This window comes from Balaenoptera physalus, assembly GCF_965194825.1.
Source record: "Balaenoptera physalus genome assembly, chromosome: Y".
Taxonomy (NCBI): domain Eukaryota; kingdom Metazoa; phylum Chordata; class Mammalia; order Artiodactyla; family Balaenopteridae; genus Balaenoptera; species Balaenoptera physalus.
Window position 1 is genome coordinate 4,022,801 of NC_138904.1, and position 21,134 is coordinate 4,043,934.

The window sequence follows — 21,134 nt, forward strand, 5'->3', positions numbered from 1 at the left end:
ACTGTAATGTCCCAATGTGACCCGAGTTGGGTTCACACCCTATTACAGGGCTGCCACTGATGGCAGGTTTATCCGTCATGACCACTGGGCACTTGAAGCCCGACCTCTCAGATCTGTCAGCTGGAGGGAGCAAGTGCTTCTCTCTCAGGACTGAAAAGCAATTGCAAATCACAGAGACACGAGCAAAGCTCGGGTTCATGTCGTGGGCAAAAAAGAAGATGGAGAAAGAGGTGGCTTGTTCCTGCCGTACAGGGCTGGGATGTGGTCTCCCTTTGATCCTTTCTTCCTTCCCAGAGACATTTCCTTATTACTCCCTGTCATCTAATAGTTACCATGCTGAAGGCAGCTACCTTTTCTTTTTTTTTTTTTAATAAATAAATAAATTTATTTATTTTATTTATTTATTTTTGGCTGCGTTGGGTCTTCGTTGCTGCACGTGGGCTTTCTCTAGTTGCGGCGAGCGGGCTTCTCATTGCAGTGGCTTCTCTTGCTGCGGAGCACGGGCTCTAGGCACGTGGGCTTCAGTAGTTGTGGCTCACGGTCTCAGTAGTTGTGGCTCGCGGGCTCTAGAGCGCAGGCTCAGTAGTTGTGGTGCACGGGCTTAGTTGCTCCGCGGCATGTGGGATCTTCCTGGACCAGGGCGCGAACCCGTGTCCCCTGCCTTGGCAGGCGGATTCTTAACCACTGCGCCACCAGGGAAGCCCAGCAGCTACGTTTTTAAGAGCATGTAGGAAATGACTGATAAGTTAATGTCCGGACAGTAAGAGCCCTTCAAGTTTTAAGTAAATTTAGCTCCTTTTGTCTTAGAAATTTAAATGTGTAGCTTTAATTCCAATCCTGGCTCTACCACTGTGTGCTGTGTGTCCTTGGGCAAGTTGATTAACAACATCTAGCTGTGTGCCCTTGGGGAAGTTAATTAACGTCTCTGGGCCTCAACTCCCTTATCTGTAAAATGGGAATAATAATAATAATAATACTCAGCTCAAAAAAAATGCGTAGCTTTAGGAAATAAGTTCAGTTTAGAAATTAAAACAAGAGCCCTTCGAGAGAACAAAAGGACTACGTGAATTTCCACATGGGAGAGGCCTCAACTAAACCTTCCTTTACAAAACTACACCAGGGACTTCCCTGGTAGTGCAGCGGTTAAGAATACGCCTGCCAATGCAGGGGACACGGGTTCGAGCCTTGGTCCGGGAAGATCCCACATGCCATGGAGCAACTAAGCCCGTGCACCACAACTACTGAGCCTGCGCTCTAGAGCCCTCGAGCCACAACTACTGAGCCCGCGTGCCACAACTGCTGAAGCACGCGTGTCTAGAACCCATGCTCTGCAACAAGAGAAGCCACCGCTCACAGCAACTAGAGAAAGCCCGCGTGCAGCAACGAAGACCCAACGCACCCAAAAATAATAATAATAATAAATAAATAAATTTATAAACAAACAAACAAAAAACCACACCAGGATACAAATTAAGATGAACGTGTTCCAATGTAATGTGTCCGTTTATTGTCATTAACATCGGACATGTCTGTTTACTATTTATAAAAAGAAAGTTAGCAGCAGAACTGGGTTAAGAAAAAGAATCTTTGGCTAGGCCATTCCTCAAAAAAGAAAAAGTTACTGCTCATAGCTGCAATAACTCCAGTTAAGCAATTCTCCACATGACCTTCAGAAGGTCTAAACTGCTGACAGCATTTCTTTTTTTTTAAAGTTCACTTTCATCTCTCGATGTTATGTTGAAAATATGACTCTTTAGTAATCTTCCCTGGAGCAGAGTCGTATCCACCAGCACAAGGTTATCCGTTCATTTCCACCACCCTGGCCGACATTTTTCTTTAAGTAAAGTGAAGGCAACGCGTTCTTGGAGGAAAACACTGTTGCCTCAGGAGACACCGATATTTTGCCTCATTCCCTTGGAGTGACAGCAAGGATCACTCGCTGAGCTCAGGATGGAACATAATTCTCAGCTCCCTTGCGGCATCGATAGCGCTCAGGAACGTGAGGACGAACCCGTGGGGAATGAGGAACGCTCAGGTCATGTGAACACCTGCCCTCTTTTGACAACTCCGTAGAGACTTGCTCAATTTCAGCAGGCGGCACAAAGAACTCTCAAGGGGATCGTGACTTCTTCAATAATCTATTATAATTTACATAGACACACGTACTACGGAACTAATACAAATACATAAAAGTGTAAGAGATTGACGGCAGCGCAGTGAGATTACCTCTACACACGGTCTTCGCCGCTACTATTTTATCATAACATTAATTTGATCAATAAGTTTTCACTGTGTAGGGGACACTGTGTCAGATGAGGTGAGGGTTAGAGCAATATAAAATATTTCCAATACTTAGATTTTTAGTCTAGGAGAGAAGTGAGACATTAAAGAGGCAGGGGGACCCCATTATCACGGAGATGCTCTCTTCAGTAATGGATTTTAGGGGAGGAGCAAGGCTTCCCTGAGAAGCGATGTCAGGTGCAAATGGAATCAGAAGGTTGGACTGAATTTTTGCAGCTGCAAGAACGGTCAGCTGAGGGAGGAAAGCGGGGCATCCCTGCAAGAGACATGGAGGTTTGAAATGGAACAGGGCTGGGTCTGGAAGGTTCTGAATGGTATGACATGCCTGGGACAGAGTGTATGGGGAGGGATGTCAGAGATGGCGTAGAGAGGGGAGCCTGAGGTCAAGTTACCAAAGGCCTCCAGTCTTTGTTCACACGTGTGAGGATCTTGTACACACGGCCTCCATCAAGGGCAGAGGGCGAGATTCCAAAGGGAGAGGAGCAAAGAAGAAGGAAGGGGCGTGGGGAAGAAAGGAAGTGAAGAGGATGCTAGGAAGGGGGGAAAACGAGAAACAAGAATGTTGTCAAAGAGATGGAGGAGAGGGGACTTCCCCGGCAGTCCAGTGCTTAGGACTCCGAGCTTCCAATGCAGGGGGCGCTGTAGGTTCGATCCCTGCTCGGGGAGTTAAGATCCCGCATGCCGCAGGGCACAGCCAAAAAATAAAAAAGAGAGAGAGATGGAGGAGAGAGCATGCCAATGAAGGAGATGGATGGTGTAGAGGTCCATGAAGGTGACAGGTGAGATGTATCTCCTGGCACTCACAGGATCATAGCCTGCTAAGTGTGGCGGGTTCAACAATGCCCTCCAAAGTCATCTGCTTCTGACTTTCCAGAATCCCTGAGAACATACAACCTTCCCTGGCAGAGAACTTTACATGGACTGTGCAGATGGGATTAAATTAAGGGTCTTGAGATGGGGATACGCCCCTGGGTTATCTGGGCAAGCCCAGTGGAATTACAAGGTCCTTCAAAGGAGGGGGCAGGGGTCAGAGTCAGAGAAGGAGATGTGAGAACTGAAGCAGAGAGAGGTGGTGATGGGATGTGGGACCGTGAACCAAGGTACGCTAGAAATGAGAGAAGGCAACACAATGGATCCGCCCCTACTCCTTCCAGAAGGAACCAACCCTGCTGACATTGGTCTTTGCCCCAGACATCTGACCTCCAGAACTGAATTTGTTAATAATGTGTCCTGTGTGTCAAACCATTAAGCTGGAGATCACCAGTTACAGTGGCAGTAGGAAATTAATAGATTGCAAAAAGAGTGGAAAGTGAGGAAAATGCATTTTGACTTCTTCTTCCTTCAAGAAGACTGGCTGAGAAAAATAAAGCAGATGTAGCGGCGAGGCTTCAGGAGGGTGCCTTTCAGATGTGAAAGACTGACATTGCATCTCCCAACAGAGGGGCCCTTAGAAAGAACCTGCAGAAAGATTCTCAACCAGCAGCTAGCGGAAAACATTTCTGAGAAAGTCTACAGCATCAGGGCTTTAGAGTGGTCTCCCTAAGTCCTGAAACATCACATCATTTTGATGTTTCTTTCCAAAGCAGTTTAGCCATTTCAACATGAAAAAGAATTATTCCAATTTATTCTGAAGATAGAAGATCAATTCATTGATCTTCAGCTGTGCAAGAACAAGATGGCGCCACCGTGGAAAATGACTTCCACTGTCGTCTCTGTACTTTGAAAGGCAATGCAATGAAATGGACTTTATCCTCAAATCAGTTCAATTCTGGTCAGATATCCCTGGATCCTCACTCATTCTGTGCTACTTTACGCCTTTCAAAAAAATTTTTAAATGGTTCACGTCACATCATTTCAGAGACGGGTTCAAAGACTTGACCACTGAAATGGTAATGATTTCAAAATACCTGAGAAGATTAAGCTACAGTAAACAACGATCACTACTGGGATTGGTTTCAGTAAAATGCTCCAACGATAATCTGACGTTTCCAAGCATAAAATAACAAATGACCATGATTCCACGTTCAGCCTCAATTTACCCTCATTCATTGCTTTTTGAGCAAGTACTTGGTTTAAATACTTTAAAAATATAACTTACAATATCGAAAGAATTAAATTAGTTGAGACTTTTAATTAACTATGGATTATAAAAGACTCCATGTAAATACCAGCAGCAAAAGAGAGCAAAGGAACACCTGTTAGGAAATTTAAACTCTGTAGCGGATGTATTTCCCATTTGCAAGTTTACCCTCAGGATGAACCTGCAACTTTGGGAAGGTGAGAAATTAATCAGGACACGTATCCAGGACAGAGTGCTCTTCGTTCATCGGACGCCATTTGCTTATTACCTTGCCAGATTCTGTTAACCTTCTTCCCAGAACAGCATAATTTGAACAAGCCAATCAATTACCATTAAAAGGACAAGTGAAAGACTAACCATTCCCCAAGGAAGGCTTAAATTTTCTAAGTAACTGAGAAGAAAATATATCAGCTAAATATCATAGTTCATTTCGAAGACTTAATTACAGATAAGTCAGTGCTAAATAATTTGTATTTTCTTCCATGCATATTAACCAGACCAGAACAAACAGCAGGAAAAAAAAAAAATCTCTAGAATCAACACTCCACTGCTTCCAAGTTGTTATCACCCGTAGAAAAATGTCATGAGACACGGCATATATTTTTCTTATCCATCCAGATTCACAAAATGCAAGGAGTAAAATAATACCGATTCATCCCTGGGTGAAAAGAAGATGTTTGGTTTCCTAAAGCATGACTACATGGGCCGGAATGACTTTGTTTTCTCCATCTGATATGAAAGGGTCACAGAAGGATTTTCTGCACGATGGAAAAGAGCCGCATCCACTCAGAGGCTGGGCAGCTCTGGACCAATGTGCAGGGAAACGTCTTGCACAGGACAGGACCTTCTATAGTTGGATAAAGCTGACATCACGCAGGCTGAGGGCGCAGGAGGGGGTAAGAGGAGTAGTCCAAGGTCACTTGCCCACTTGCGCTCCTCAGCCCGAGCTAGACCTTATGGTACTGGTTTCCAGGAAGCACCTGTCCCTGTTAAACTACAGCGTGAAGGATGTTGACCTGCATTTATCCAGCATTTACTGAGAATCTTCTACATTCCTTGTGCTGTGACAGAAACAAAGAAGACTGAATTTTCTCTGCTTAAATTTCCAATCGCCTGCCAAGAAGGACCCTGGGAAGGTTCACGTAAGGGAATGGGACCACTTCTCCAGTCCCATGCGCTAACAGTTTTCATGTAGATTATGTTACATGCTGCCTCATTGAAGCCCTAAGTGTTCCATATTCCCCATTGCCCCACATCATGCTTAAAAAAATATTTAGGAACACAACGGAAAATCTTATTTCAGCAGTCATCGTGGAAAGGGAAAAAAGTAGGGCACATGAAAGGCGTATGTTTAGGCAAACGATCCTTAATCATCTACAACAAAAATATACTTTGTTAATATTTACTACAGGTCCACAGCACACCCAAGTGTGTGACATTCAACAGCCTGCCAGAGAAAGACAAAACAATTCCATTCCCTCTTGATATTAATTACCCACTTCAAGGAAGCGTGCTGAGTCAGAATTACCTGGCTCGCAAATGCTTTCACACACACAAAAATGGAATCAGTGAACTCCCTGGTTTTAACGGTATGGAATGCACTTCATTAAAAAGTTGAGCAAGGGACTTCCCTGGTGTCACGGTGGTTAAGAATCCACTTGCCAATGCAGGGGACACGGGTTCGAGCCCTGGTCCGGGAAGATCCCGCATGCCGCGGAGCAACTAAGCCCGTGCGCCACATCTACTGAGCCTGCCCTCTAGAGCCCGCGAGCCACAACTACTGAGCCCGCGAGCCACAACTACTGAAGCCTGTGCACCTAGAGCTCGTGCTCTGCAACAAGAGAAGCCACTGCAATGAGAAGCCCGCGCACCGCAACGAACAGCAGCCCCCGCTCGCCACAACTAGAGAAAGCCCACGCCCAGCAACGAAGACCAAACACAGCCAAAAATAAATAAATAAAATAAATAAATTTATTAAAAAAAAAAATGTGAGCGAAGCAAAATAAAAAAAAATCACAATAATTACTTGTGCTTAATCAAGCATTCCCTTCCTCTAGATCATGAAACAAATGAACAGAGGCACGGCAAAACCAGTCAAGATGGTTCCCCATGGTCAAGGTACGCAATTATGAACCTTAGACTAAAGGATCAGAGAGCCACGGGAAGCTGCCACTACAACAGCCAGAGGCGGCCCACGCTCATCAGCATGGCTGCACCACGCGCGCTTTCTTGTGGACGGCCGTGGGCGCTCCCCCTGGTGCAGACAGAGTCGGCTCACATGTAAACGTCCAGGGAGCTCCCAGACCCCAGGGACGCGTGCAGCCCAGATTCCAGATGACAAACACCTGCTGTATGAGACTGTAGCAGTGCACTCATAGAACTCCTAACATGAAAGCAGATATCTACAGTATTGATAACTTGTTATATGTTCATATTTGTTACCAATTTGTGGATCCAGAATAATCACCATGAAGTACCCTCCCAACTGCCCAGAGAATCCGGTCATGGCCTTAAACATGGATCAGCAAACTCACTGTAAAGGGTCAAAGGATGTAAAGGGTCAGAGGATGGCCATGCCATCTCTATTGCAACCATTCAATTCTGGCACTGTCGTATAAAAGGCGCTACTCCTAAAAACTGAGTCACCCACAGGCCACAGCTGGCTCACCTTAGCCTAGGTCACGTTCCATGGTCACTTACTCAAGACTGAGTTTATTGATTGCCTCCAAAAATCAAACATAATTAGCTTATGCATAAAAAAAGCTTATAGGGACTTCCCTGGCGGTCCAACGGTTAAGGCTCCACGCTTGCACGGCATGGGGTGCGGGTTTGATCCCTGCTTGGGCAACTAAGAACCAGCATGCCACGTGGCATGGCCAAAAAAAAAAAAAAAAACTATAAATAGTGTAAGATGATCTGTTTAATGATACATTTGCCCCTTTTTTCCAGTCTAACACATACCTTTTCGGCAGAAAGGAAGCATTAAACTAGGAAAAAAATAGGCAGTGTAGTATTGGTACAAGGTAATATTACGGGTTTGGATAATAGTTAAGAAGAAAAGGATCAAGGAGGCCCCCAAATAATGTCTATTTATATTAGTTTATTGTTATATTTGTAACATATTTATATTATACATTATTATGTATTACCTATATTTATATTATTTAACATTATTATTTTTAATCATTGTATTTAAGTCTATAACTCAGTTACTATACCAAATTGATTTACATAACTAATCTGTGTCCCTCGGAATCACAAAATGTTTTAATAAAAGATTCATTTGGACAATGTGTGTCCAGAACTAAGTAGCGTATAAACAAACTACCTCAATGTTCGAATGTATTAGCCCCTAGCATAACCCTGAGTGTCAGGATCTTCAATAGACTAGCAAATTCAGTCCAAACATAAAATACCAGACATCCTAATTCTGGTTCATCCCTCGATCCCTTCACTTAGAAACGAAAATCATGGTTCGAATACATACATCGCTATTATTTAAACATGTCAGAAGCCTGACCATCGAAAACATGCTAATGAGCAGCAAACCTAGATAACGACATAAATGCCCTGATTCACAGGTTTTTGTGTTTCCCCACTGAACCCTGTACCCCTTGTAAATGACAATCAGTCCAGTTAAAGAGTCACAGAGATTTTAGCTGTCACTTGGGGTCTTGAGGTTTCTGGGAAAGGAAAACTCAAAATTCTGTCTTTAGTTCTTCAGCCAAGCCATCCTTGGGAGACAGTAAAGTTCCAACATAGCAGCACCGCTCATCAAGCCCGCCCCAAAACTGGCACTCCAAAGGGCTCCCCTTATCAGAGAAGCAGTTAGACTCTAGCACAAACGCACAGATGAATTAACACCCAGTGCTTTCAAACGCAGAGTATGGACACCAAGGGGGGGAAAGCGGGGAGGGGGTGGTGGTGGGATGAATTGGGAGGTTGGGATTGACATGTATAGACTAATATGTATAAAATAGATAACTAATGAGAACCTGCTGTATAAAAAATAAATTAATTAAATTTAAAAAAAAAACCAAACAATAAGGAGTCTTCCCCATTTCATAAGTTCTCATTTCCTTCCCCCGATGGTGCACTTTATATCACATTCCCTCCGGGTTTCATAATCCAAGCTGTCATATTTGGAGCTGTGCTGTCTACAGCTCTGAGTCTGATGCCAGACACATGACGAGCACTTCTCCTCAGAACCAGGATGGGCTGGTTACATTAAACTGACTGCTCCTTGCACGGCAGCTCCGGAAATGATTACAATCAAGGCTGCACAGGCTTGTTGTTCGAAAGGCTGGTGGTGCGACAAGGGAGACAAATATTTGTGCACCTTCATGCCTTGGTTATATATTAATGCTCCTCCAGATTGAAAAAAGAAAATGACAATGAAAAAAAAAAGGGGGTTTCAAAATTCAGAAGACAAAGGGATTTACATAATGTGCTCTTACGGATTGTTGAACTGTATATCCTCATCTGTTTCATCTTCCAAATTTGCATGTTAACCACAAAAAGGGGGACAGTAGTAGTCTTTCTTTATTTATTACAAATTATCTTTGGGGAAAAAAAACCTAGCACTTTTTTAATAGCAGGAAATAGGAAAAGGAGTTTGGAAATCTAGTTTTTAGAAATAGGAGTTCAATGAAGGACGTGACCTTGACAATCTTTTAGAATCCAGGAAAGGTGCAGAAGTTTGTTACAGGGTAAAAATAGGGAAATTAGGTGGTTAACTGTAAAGAGATACTCAAAAGCCACTGGTGGTCTAAATTTCGAAAAATGTTTAGAAGTTATGGCACTCAAAATGGTAAGGAAGTAGGTAAATAGCCAGTCTTTAATCCATGTAATCACATAAATGGCCTCAGCAGGGCTTGAATTGACAGCTGAGCCATGAAAAGTCTTAACCATTTACTTGCAATATATTAAAACACATCCTTTCTGAAATTTAAATGGGGGGAAAGGGTCCCGATTTTGACTTGTAAAAATATCTTCATTAATGTATGCTCACAAACATAGATTGTCAAAGTATTCTACCCATTTCCCCTTCCTTGGGCTATGCTCTATTTCTGGCTTTCAGAGAAAGAGAAGGATCCCGTGGCCTCAGTGGGCCCACAGCCTGCGTTCGAAGCAGGTCTGATATTTTGGATCGCACTCTTCAGGGGCTACACACAAAAGTGATAAAATGAAATGCTGAGGCCATTCAAAGGCCCCAGTGGCTTGAGATGCTTACTGTAGAAGAAAGTGGGTTTTCAGTGGCCAATGGGGATGAGGGTGAATTTCAGAAGGAGGGCTGACTTTCTTGTCTCATCAATGAGATATACTCTGCACTGTGGCTATTTGGAGAAACAAATAATTATCACGAAATCCTAAATTCACAAAGCATGCCAGTATGCATACTCCCAATGAGCTTGAAACCTCTGCTTTGTACTTTGGTGAATTTCAAATAGATTTTTTTAAAAAAGAAAACAATTTTTACCACGAAAGTAATCTGAAAGCACTGCCAGATTTGAATTAACCAGGCTGTAAATGCATCCACAAAATAAGCCAGTGGAGAACAATGATTATTTTTTTCATACTTACCATTACATTGTCCTTCTAAGAAGATGCTTTTAAAAATGCCACCATGGAAATCTACTTGATTTCTTTTCCATCTCAGCACATTTTTCCCTGTTAAAATAAAACAGAGAGAGAGACAGACAGAGACAGAGAGAGAGACAGAGAGAGAGACAGAGAGAGAGAAATACACTCAGTAAAAGAGTTGGTGCCATTGTTTCAAAACCCTTGTTACATTCCTTCTAAGCTTTCTTTTGGGTAATTACAAAAACTAGCTAGTAGTGTCATAAAGTAATTCTTAACTGATTCCCTAATAATTCAAGCAACTAGTCAAGAAAGGACACTTACACAGTTATGGCAAATTGTAGATTCTATATCCAACCACTTGAGTCCACAGGCAATTTGAGAGTTCAGAATAAAGCGAGACAGCTGGAGGTCACCAATCTACTTCTCACCTGCCTTCACCTGGCCACCATTAAATTTTCGTCCAAGATGAATAATCAATTTAGTCCATGTCTATGTTCGATGTAGTTTACTTAAATTAAGAATTTAAAATCCTTGCACAATTTAATTTGCGAAAGCCACTCAGTATGTTAGATGTCGTTTGTTTGCAGAAGTGATCCTCAGCCGGCAGAGATTTTTTTTTTTTCCCTTACAGCAGTGGGTCAGATGGGCAAGATCCAAGCTGCCTCGTTCTCTCGGCTCTCGTACGACAAAACGAGGCTCTAACTGATCAGTACTCATCTTAGGACCATTTGGCACATTTCTTGTCATCTCACCATGGAATCTTCTCTTTAAAGGATGACTCTCAAGCAACCCGGCTTCTTTCCACTTACGAGTGAGAGGATCACAGCAAAGCAAGTGACTCCTTGTGAGATATCTGGACAGACTACCCACTTAATCACTCACCATTCTACATCTCTAGGAAGGATGGTGAGCGGGACAAAAGGATAAACCACTGAACGCATTTCAACCCTTAAGGAATGTTAGTACCAAGCACGTAAAGTGTTTGGGTTTCATAGCTAATGAGTCAGCCCATTATTAAGTTGTAGGAAGGGAGGGTCATAGTCTAATTATGGTTTTGATAGCACATGTAGTTACTACTTCATAAATACTGTGTTTTTTAAAATTTTTATTGGCGTGTATAGTTGCTTTACAATGTTGCATTGGTTTCTGCTGTACAGCAAAGTGAAACAGTCATACGTATACCTGTATCCCCTCTTTTTTAGATTTCCTTCCCATTTAGGTCACCACAGAGCACTGAGTAGAGTTCCCTGTGCTACACAGTAAATACTGTTGGTCAAAATATATTTGTGGAAATGACTTCATATGTGCCAACAATCTTAATTGCATTCATTATTCCTGACCCTTCTACAGCCGCACAGGGTAGGTATCACAGCATGTATTTTGCATTTAGGAAAACTGATATTCAGACGTTAGCTCACACGATCCATTTAAGCCATAGGCAGAGTCAGACCTACGTCCATCCTGAGTTCAAAGACCACACGCTTTTCACAGAATCAAGCTGCCTCCTCATCCAAATAGAATAGGAGTTGTTATAACAGGTAACATGTATATGGTGGGTCAACCTTTAACATACCGTTTTATACATGGACTCCCTATTTATTGATTGATTTATTTGGCTACGCAGCATGGCTTGCGGGATCGTAGTTCCCGGACCAAGGATGGCACCCGGGGCCCCCAGCAATGAAAGCGCTGAGTCCTAACCACTGGACCGCCAGGTAATTCCCATACAGACTCTTTCTAATCTTCTCAGTGAGCACAAAAGGGAGTGTTATCTCCACCGTTTGAAAAAACGAAATCCGGGAGGTATTAGCGAACTGGCCAAGATCACACAGCTGTCAAGGGTGGGGTAGGGCTCAAAGCAGGTAGTTTGGCTATCAGCATACATTGTCTCAGGTGGAGCCACTAATACCTTTTCTCTTCCCCAGGCTCGGTCCCCAGTCTGTGGGAATCTGCACCTGACACAGTTTTCATCAGGGACAAAAAGGTTATTTGGTATCAGGCCCAAAGACAGCCTCACTGCATGAGTGATGCGTACAGCAAACACTCACGTGCTATTAGCTATTGTAACACTGCGTGATTAATACCACAACTTCGAAATTGGCTCTGTTTCTGTTTCACTTGATCAGAGGTCATATCTTGGCTCACACCCACAGGTCGCTGTCAAATTCACAGCTGCAAAGTTAACTAGGTGTGTGTCAGGAGAGGTCTACAAAAATTAGTGAGTTATGTCTGGTAGATGACTCTTTTCTGCCTTGGGATTGGGTTGAGAAACATGTATTCGAATTATTATTTTAGGGTGAGTTTTTTTTTTGCCTCTTGGCTTGCTGGATTTCGTGTATGTGTTTTTTAGGTGCACAAGGGAGAGAGAAATATTCAGTAACTAGTATGTGCATGAGTTTCCTTTTTTTTTGCAAATCTGATACTGGTGGAACAAAATATTCACATCCTGTAGGGTTTATTTCACGTGTCAGGAATGATTCCATCCACCCTGCTTGCCTATCTCACCAACTCCACTTCTCTTACTGGGCCCTGGTCACTACCATCAACACAGACTCCGTAACGGAGCAGGACCCTAGGGGCCCTTCCCGGGACAGAGACCCCTCCCCGGGACAGAGACCCCTCCCCAGGACAGAGACCCCTCCCCCATATCTCCTGCTGCAGCTCTTCTCTGAAGTACCTAGGTCTTGTATCTCATGCCTATTTCCCGAGCTTTTTCAGATGCTAAAAACCACCACATGGAAGAAATTAACTACTTGATGACCACGAGCACACAGCCCCCAGACCAACTGACACCCTTGTGACACTGCCCTGTGACCTCACCATCAACCCATCAGAGAACTGTGCAGGAGCTGAGCACACACCCTGGGATGCCCATCCCTCACCGGGCCTTTAAAAATGCTTTGCTGAAAGTTGTGGGTTTTTTGGAGAGGAGCCACCTGTCTCCTTTCAGGGTCCTGCAGTAAACCTCTGTCTGCTCCAAACTCCGAAGTTTCTGTTTGTTTGGCCTCACCGTGCATAGGGCAGACGAATTTGTGTTTGGTAACAATTCTACTATTTTTCCTGCTGTGCAAGGCGAAATACATTCTAATTTTTTTTTTAATTTTAATTTCTTCTCAAAGGATAGCCCCACATGTGTGAATTTACAACATAACATTCTCCCAGACGGCTTTGGGTATTAGAAACCTCCAAACACCAAAGGGTCAGAGAAGGGCAATGACCATGTATTACGCGCGCCTATTACGGCATTTTGCTGCTAATGACTGTTATCCAAGCAGAATACTGATCACTAACACTGACCTACGTTCCAGTAATCACGTCTTCAATTTTCTCATTTGTTTTCTGCTACATGATTCATGGGGGTCCATGAGGTAATAAGCTTTGCTTCATGGAAGCTAAGTTATAAGATAGAGTCGTGTGGCTAATAAGATATTTCAAAGGTTAAAGGCTCAGTTCTCTAGATTAAAACACTATTGATGTTACCAGTAAATTTGGGCTGGATGACCTATTACAGAAGTCCTGAAGACAGGTAAATATGATGACAGAGAGCTGATTATTTGGAAATTAATAAGAAATTACATTTTATGATTTGTTTTCATGTGAAACTACACCCTACCGTATACAGACCATTTGTGAAGACTTACGCTATACTTAGTATGTTATCGACTCATCTATAAAAGCTTCTTGTAAAAACAAATATTGCCTGAGATGATTGATATTAAATACTCAAGGAAAACCAATATTTATGAGTTACCAATATATTAGCAAACATTACCATAAATATCTTATGTCATTTTATTGGAATTTTACCATACAGAGAATACATTAGTCAAAGCATACAGACCTTTGGCAGAATATCGGACGTAGAAGCTAAGAATGATCTATTCCACGCTATGACAATGTTTCAAAGAAGCCTCTCCATATAATTTCACCTTTACAACTAAAGACTTGGGGTTTCATAGAGACATTCACAGCCATTCCAATTCGCCCTGGGTAGTAGGTCAAACAGATACCTAGAACATAAGGTGAAAGCGTATAAATATTTTCATAAAGGAGGACATTGATGGAGTTAGGACTCTTCAGTAGGTTACGAATATGATTTTATTCTCTGGTACCTAAATAATGTACAGTAAACTCTGTCTAGAAATCCTAAGATGTTTCACTTCGCGAATGTGCGTTGAACACAGGCTGTGCACAAGGTATGAGGATAGAAAAGAAATTCCAAAGATGAATGTGACGCAGTCCTTGTTCTCAAGGAGCTTGTGGTGTCCTGGGGGAAAACGTCATCAAGGCAAGGACTTGGATATAATTGCAGGAGCTCCTATATCCAGAGATAAAGGAATAGAGAGGGCCAAGCTCAGAAGAGGTGGCAGCTCTGGGAAACTCTTAGGAGATGGCACGGAAGATGGCTTTGAAGGAGGAGAGAGAGGAGGACCAAGTTTGTCATGGGGAAAGAAGGAGATGGTAGCTACACTAGACTCTCCAGGGTCCTCACGAAGTCTGTGCCAGGATTACACCTAAGGGGTCCCAAGGTTTTGACATCACTCATGACCAATGTCTGCATCTAGCCCTGCACACACATACACAAAAACAGGAAAATCTAAACTTCTTTTTAAAACCTAAAGATATTTCAGAGGTATTTTAAATTAAAAAAAAAAAAAAAACTACTATCATTCATCATTTATTTAGTTGTCTTTTGAGTCACAATGACCTGCTAAATTTCTAAAAGAAAATGGGAGGAATAAGTTTAATTTTGATAGACGTTCATAAGTAGCTAAAAAAATAAAATAAAATGCATGCTCAAATGGGAAGAGTACTTATCGGTAGGTTTTTAGCAGGGTTGTCCTGGATATGTCTAGATGTATATATAAACGTTCCAATTAACATAAATCACTTTAATTTGCACCCAAATTTATCTAACCCAGACTTTATCTTTCTCTCAAACAGAACAATCTTCCAAACCACATTCATTTTTGAAAAGATGCATATTTAATAAAACGTCTGTTTTCTGTCTTGGATTTGCTCCCAATTTTATGCAATGCTCAAATTGTTTAATTTTTAGCATTAGGAAAATCCGGGGGGTGGAGAGAAACAGAGAAAAATTTTCCTGAGAATTTAAAGTGAGTAACTGAAAATACAGATAATCAACTTTACACAGATCTACTCCTCCCGAATCACCACAGAATTCTGATGAACTCTCAAGAAATTCATTTCCTGTCCACGTTTCTAATTTTGATGCAAATCTTTAAAACAAAATAAAAAAGTACTAATGTCATCATCCAGTAAACAGTGGAAACAAACAGCGCCACAGAGTATATTTACAGCTTTCATGTAAGACTTAAAATAGTCAAGGTCCAGAATCCTTAACAATCCTAAAATGTATGCCTCTAAATTTTCTAGGCATGGACTAGAATGGGAAATTTTTCTATGACACTGTCTTTAAAAGAAAAAAATACAGGAAAAAAATGTGTACAAATTCTAGGGATGTGAAGACTGGCAAAGATTTTGAAAGATTAATAGGCATTTAGAAACAAATCACGTAAGTATGTTGAACGACCCGTACATTTCAGTAAATCATGCTAGCCTATAACCAACCTGAACCATCAAGGAAGACCCCCATCTTCCCGTAGATGAAAGACCAACTCTGCCGACCACAAATTGATTCAATAATCAAAGGTGTTCTCTCAGTCTCTCTGACTTGGCTACATGTCTCAAAAAACTGTGACGCCTCGGTTGCTAACACTTGCTAACATGCAAGATTTGATGTTCTTATTCCCTCAATGAGTATTTATATAGAGTTATAGAGTTATATAACAACTACTCATTTCTTCAACAAATACCCAATGAGTACCCCATCTAGGCTGGACTCATGAAACACACATTTTAAGGAAAAGCCGGAAAACATTTAAACACACACCACACGTGGTCAAAAAGGAAAAACGCAGTCGAGTGTGGGTGAGCACAGAGAAGGAAGTGAACAGCAGACGAAACATGAAAAGGACAGAGCGTGCAGCCCACTCGAAGTGGGAAGAGGGCAGGGGGAGCGGCACAGGCCGGGTCCTGATTTGCTTAGTTGGAAACCGAAAGACAACTGGTAGACCAGCAGTGCAGTCATCAGAGAACAATGCAGGACGGAGCTTGCAGGTAGGCAGGAAGCTCATTCTGCAAAGCCAGACAGGTCACTGAAAGGAATTTGGAGTGAACGCTAAGCATAATACGAAGCCATTCTTTGTGAAATATTTTAGGCTAAGAAGGAGGAACATAAGGTCAAAGACAAATAATCTGAAAAGCCTGCCTCTAGTGGCTATGTGCCTCTATTTTAAGGCACATTCGATGCTTCAGTAACTTATTTTGCAAACATCTCTAGAGGTAGGTACTCTCGTATAACCCTCTTAACAGAGGAGAAAACGGAAACGTGAAAAAGTCAGCTACTGCAATTCACACAGCGAGGAAGTATCAGGTGGTCTGGCTCCTCTGGTGGAAACTGGTGAGTACCAAAGAGGACTGCCAATAATGCACGTCAAAGTGAGTGAGTGGAACAGAATCGTGGCCCCATGTGATAGACAAAGGGTGGTTATGTGTGAAATAGTGGAAAATATACATACAAGTCCTGCCCCCTGTTCTAGCATGGAGCTCCTAAAACCCTTGTAAATTCCCAAGTGATAAGAATACTAGCAGCATCTTTTGTTCTACTATTTGGTCTCTGACTCTGGTTCCTGACTCAGAGCTCCTAAATCCCTTGGAATTTCCTGGGCGACAGGGGTGTGTTTTGCTCTAATGAGATGACTCCTGGTGGGGTCCTGGGTGGCTTCAGGATGGGGGCTGAGCACCAGAAACACCAAGCCATAGTTAGAAGCTTGGAACTTTCAGCCTCACCGTCCACACTCTGGACAGGGGGATGGGCTGCAGACTGAGTCCATGATCAGTAAAGCCCATGTGACGAAGCGTCCATGAAAATCCCCAAAGTACAGAGTTCAGTGTCCTTCCTAGTTGGTGAACACATCCCCATGCAGAGAGGTTGGTGCACCCCAACTCCACGAGGACAGAAGCTCCTGCTGTCAGGCTCCTTCCACAGCTGGCTTTCTGTATCTCTTCATCTGGCTGTTCACCTGTATCCTATATCATAGCCTTTATTATAAAATAACCGGGAAAGCATTAAGGAAACGTTTCCCTGAGTGCCATGAACTGTTCTAGCAAATGATGGAATCCAAGGAGGAAGTTATGAGACTCTCCGATGTATAGCCAAGTGAGAGAAAAGTTGTGGGTAAGCTGGGGACCCACTGCCTGCAATTGGCTTCTGAAGTGTGGGTAGGGGGGGCCATCCTGTGAGCCCTTAATCTGTGGGGTCTGCACTAACTCCATGTTAGTGTCAGACTGAATTGAATCACAGGACACCCAGCTGGTGTCACAGAGAACAGCTTGGTGTGCGGGCACCTGGAGTGGGGGGGGGGCACAGCGCACACATCTGTTGTCAGAAGTATTGTTGACTCTATGAGTAAAAGAATCACAGGAGAGTTTTTCCCAAGCAATGTGGGAGAGGGGAATACAAGAGCAGAAAGTAGAGACGTGGCGGTCTCCGGGGTGGAAGGCATTATTAACCAGGAGTAGGTACAAACCTATGCGGGATGGTCTGGAAGCTGCAATTTAAGGAGCAACGTGAACTGAAGAAGCAGGGAAGTCAGAAAAGCTAAGTAAAGGAATAGAAGAAAGCCAGAGAGGCGAGTTTTGGAATTCAAGGAAGGATAAAGTCCCTTAGCGGAGGGTCAGTGAACATGTCAGAGGCTACAGAGAAACTCCAAGGAGGAAGAGGGCTTTGTTGAGTGGTCAGCCCCTCCAGAGGGCAACTGATGGGGTCCAGGTGTGCTGTCTGAAAAGAAAGCAGAAGGGATGTGAGGGTAAATAAAGAAATGTTCCTTCTTAAGAGTCCCTTCAGGGCATACCTGTCAGGGCACCAATAGGATTTTGGAAAGACGATTAGAGCCATTGAGAAGGTCTTGATAATGAAAATGTAAGACCAGTTTCAAAAGGAAAAGACTATCAAGAGAATAGGTAGGATTAGGGACTTTCCCGGGGTCCAGTGGTTGACTCTGCACTTCCACTGCAGGGGGCGCAGGTTCGATCCCCTGTCGGGGAACTTAGTTAGATCCCACGTGCCGCAGAGCGTGGCCAAAAAAAAAAAAAAAAAAAAAAGAAAAAGAAAAAGAGAGAGGGAGAGAATAGGTAGGATTAAAAAATGATCATCTGGGACTTCCCCGGCGACACAATGGTTAAGAATCTGCCTGCCAATGCAGGGGACACGGGATCGAGCCCTGGTCCGGGAAGATCCCACAGGGCATGGAGCAACTAAGCCCGTGCGCCACAACTACTGAGCCTGCGCTCTAGAACCCGCGAGCCACAACGACTGAGCCCGCGAGCCACAACGACTGAGCCCGCTAGCCTAGAGCCCGTGCTCCACAACAAGAGAAACCACCACAATAAGAAGCCCATGCACCTCAACGAAGAGTAGCCCCTGCTCGCTGCAACTAGAGAAAGCCCGGGAACAGCAACAAAGACCCAACGCAGCCAAAAATAAATAAATAAATTTATTTAAAATAAATAATGATCATCTTTTACAGTCTATCCATTTCATTATAATCACCAAAACACAGCACGTTCCCCATCAGTGTCATCGACGTGAGGACGTTGTATCTGACAATGATGAGCGCCTCCTTGGCTTCTGAGCCTTCTCTCTCCCCTTCGTTAAAGTACCTAAAATATCACCCCAACTTCCGACAGTTACTTCCTTGGCTTGTTCTCTGTCTAATAGGAGGCCAGGTCCCGTCAATACCATATTCCCAGCGCCTCTGGGGAATGTGAAACCTTCTCCGTTTCTGCAGTCTCTGCCATCATTCCATCTTAATGTACATTATTAGCCTGATGTCATCAATGTTTACCTACATTGCTACCTGCCTCAATCATATGCACCAGCACAAAGGTGGCGTTCCATAAATGATTCCACGCTGCTGATTCCAGGGCTCTCCACAGCCTACAGAAGAACATCCATTGGCTTGACCATTGGGGTCCACCACCTACAATGCTCTGATTTCAGTTTAATTGTCTGTACCCAGCAACAAGCACTTGAAAGCGCGCTCAACCCACCCCTTCACTCAACACTTGCTGCGTCCACGTGTTTACTCACTGTTCCCTTTGCCCTTCTGAAAAAATCCTCTCCATCCTCTGAGATGCAGCTCACAAGCCATCTCCTTGGGAAAAGCTTTGGTGCTAGCCTAGCTCCCAAGGTGTATCAACACCCTCCCGTTGACCGCTTCCCCAATGTACCTGCTCTGGACTGTGTGACCGGTAGCGTGCGGCAGAAGCGATCATGTGTCTCTTCCAAGGTCAAGGTATCAAAGACTTCGGCGGGTCCTAGGATTCCTCTCAGCCACTCCCTCTTACTCTCCCTTCTCTCCCTGCCCAGAAAGCCACTGCCAACGCCGTGTGACCAGCCCTAAGGTGAGGTCCGCGGGACAGCTTACTGAAGCCCTCTGCTGATGGTCACACGCGAGAGGCTCTCTTACGCCTTCAAAGAACTGCATCCCTGGTCCACAAGTGGACGGCAGCATCCTGAGAGGCCCTGCATCAGAACCACCCAGCTATGCAGCTCTTGAATCCCTGACTTACAGAAAATGTATGAGATAAGAAATATTGGCAGTTTGGGGTCATTCTTTAAGCGGCCATTGGCAAATACGGAACTGTCCTACGTGATACCGGTTTTCTAGTGGAAAATAAGATTCTATATTCCCAAGGTCTGTGTGTTTTCCCTTCTCACGGCATGTAGGATGTGCTTGCCTTGTGGTGTAGGTGTTCTCAAGGATTATTTTGTCTTCTCTACTAAGAATGTGATCTCGCTGGGATCAGGTCAGGGGTTGAATCTTATCAATGTTTCTATGTTCTCTGGTATCTAGCACAGTGACCTTCTCAAAATAAGATGTGAACACAAGGCTATCAAATGAATGAATGGATGGATGGATGAATGAATGATGAGAAATGCATGGTGAGAAACTCTATTCAGTTTCTCACTCTCTGAAGGAGGAATAGCCCCACGCAGCCCAGAGTGACCACAACTTTAAGACAGAAAGTGCTCTTGGATCCCTGAAACGGGAAACAATCACTGTCTTCAAGTTACTCTACTGTTTTGAATTACGAGCCAAGCACTTGGAGGCCACGGAGGAATAAATAACATCTAGCCTCTGATGAGGTTTTATGGGGGTTATTATTCATCTTTACACCCCTCACGGTCCATAGCACATGGTAGACGTCCAATAAATATGCATTGGCTTGAATGGTCCAGGGACCTGAGAACATAAAGATAACCTGTAAATCCAGAGCAAGCCTGAATGCCCAAAGCAAACGAGGAGACCCAGAGATTTTAATACCACCTTCCGAACAGGAAAGACCAACGTAGGAGGTGGCCGTCAAAAATCAAACAGGATGCCTGTGGACATACAACCTGAAAGGGTTGGAATGCAGTGGTCCTCACCGTGTGACCCCTGCACCAGCAGAAGCAAGTTCACGTGGGAACATATTGGGTCCCACCTTTGATCTGGCGACTCGGAGACTCAGATGGGTGGATCCCAGGGGTCTGTGTTCAACAAGCCCCCCAGGGGATACTGATGCTGAATTTGGAGAAACACTGCATTCCATCATCTGCTCCAAAAGCAATAAAGATTTAAGACCTGAAGCCTCCTTCCAGGAATAATCTTTCCAATAGTATTATTCTGAGGTCAGATTATAAAATGGATGGGAATTGACCCCGAAGCCACGGACCTAAGGACACAGCAATCAGGCAAAACCAGGAGACCAGAAGCCAACTCTTTCATCCACATCACTTAGGTTTTTTCAGCACCTGCTCTGAACTCTACCCACTTCTGTCCCCCAAGTCTTCCCCTCTCCCACCATCCCTTCAAGACCCTCCCAATTGGTGGTCTCAGTTCTTTCCGAAGACGTCCCGTGAACCAGACCTAAGGCAGCATCCCCTACCAGGAACCCTCCCGTTCTCCTGGCTCCGTACACATTGACTTCGCCACCTTCATTAAAGGAATGATGTCACCTGCACGTATGTCATCACCTGAGAAGTGCCATGCTCCTCCAACAGACCACGTTATCCGTGACGGAGCTGGTGTCTCCCTCTTAC

At 43.7% G+C, this 21,134-nt stretch overlaps 1 protein-coding gene across 6 annotated transcripts in view; it reads right to left on the minus strand.

The window, feature by feature from the left end:
- Positions 1-21,134, minus strand: part of LOC309653429 (neuroligin-4, X-linked) — a 581,567-nt gene that overhangs the window by 282,515 nt on the left and 277,918 nt on the right. For 5 of the 6 annotated variants that reach the window (XM_082448095.1, XM_082448088.1, XM_082448089.1 and 2 more), the window contains one exon: positions 9,965-10,051. The exons of the other annotated variant lie outside the window; for it this stretch is intronic. The gene's annotated coding sequence lies outside the window, so the exon portion shown is untranslated. The remainder of the gene's footprint in view (positions 1-9,964; positions 10,052-21,134) is intronic. 6 annotated transcript variants of the gene reach the window in all.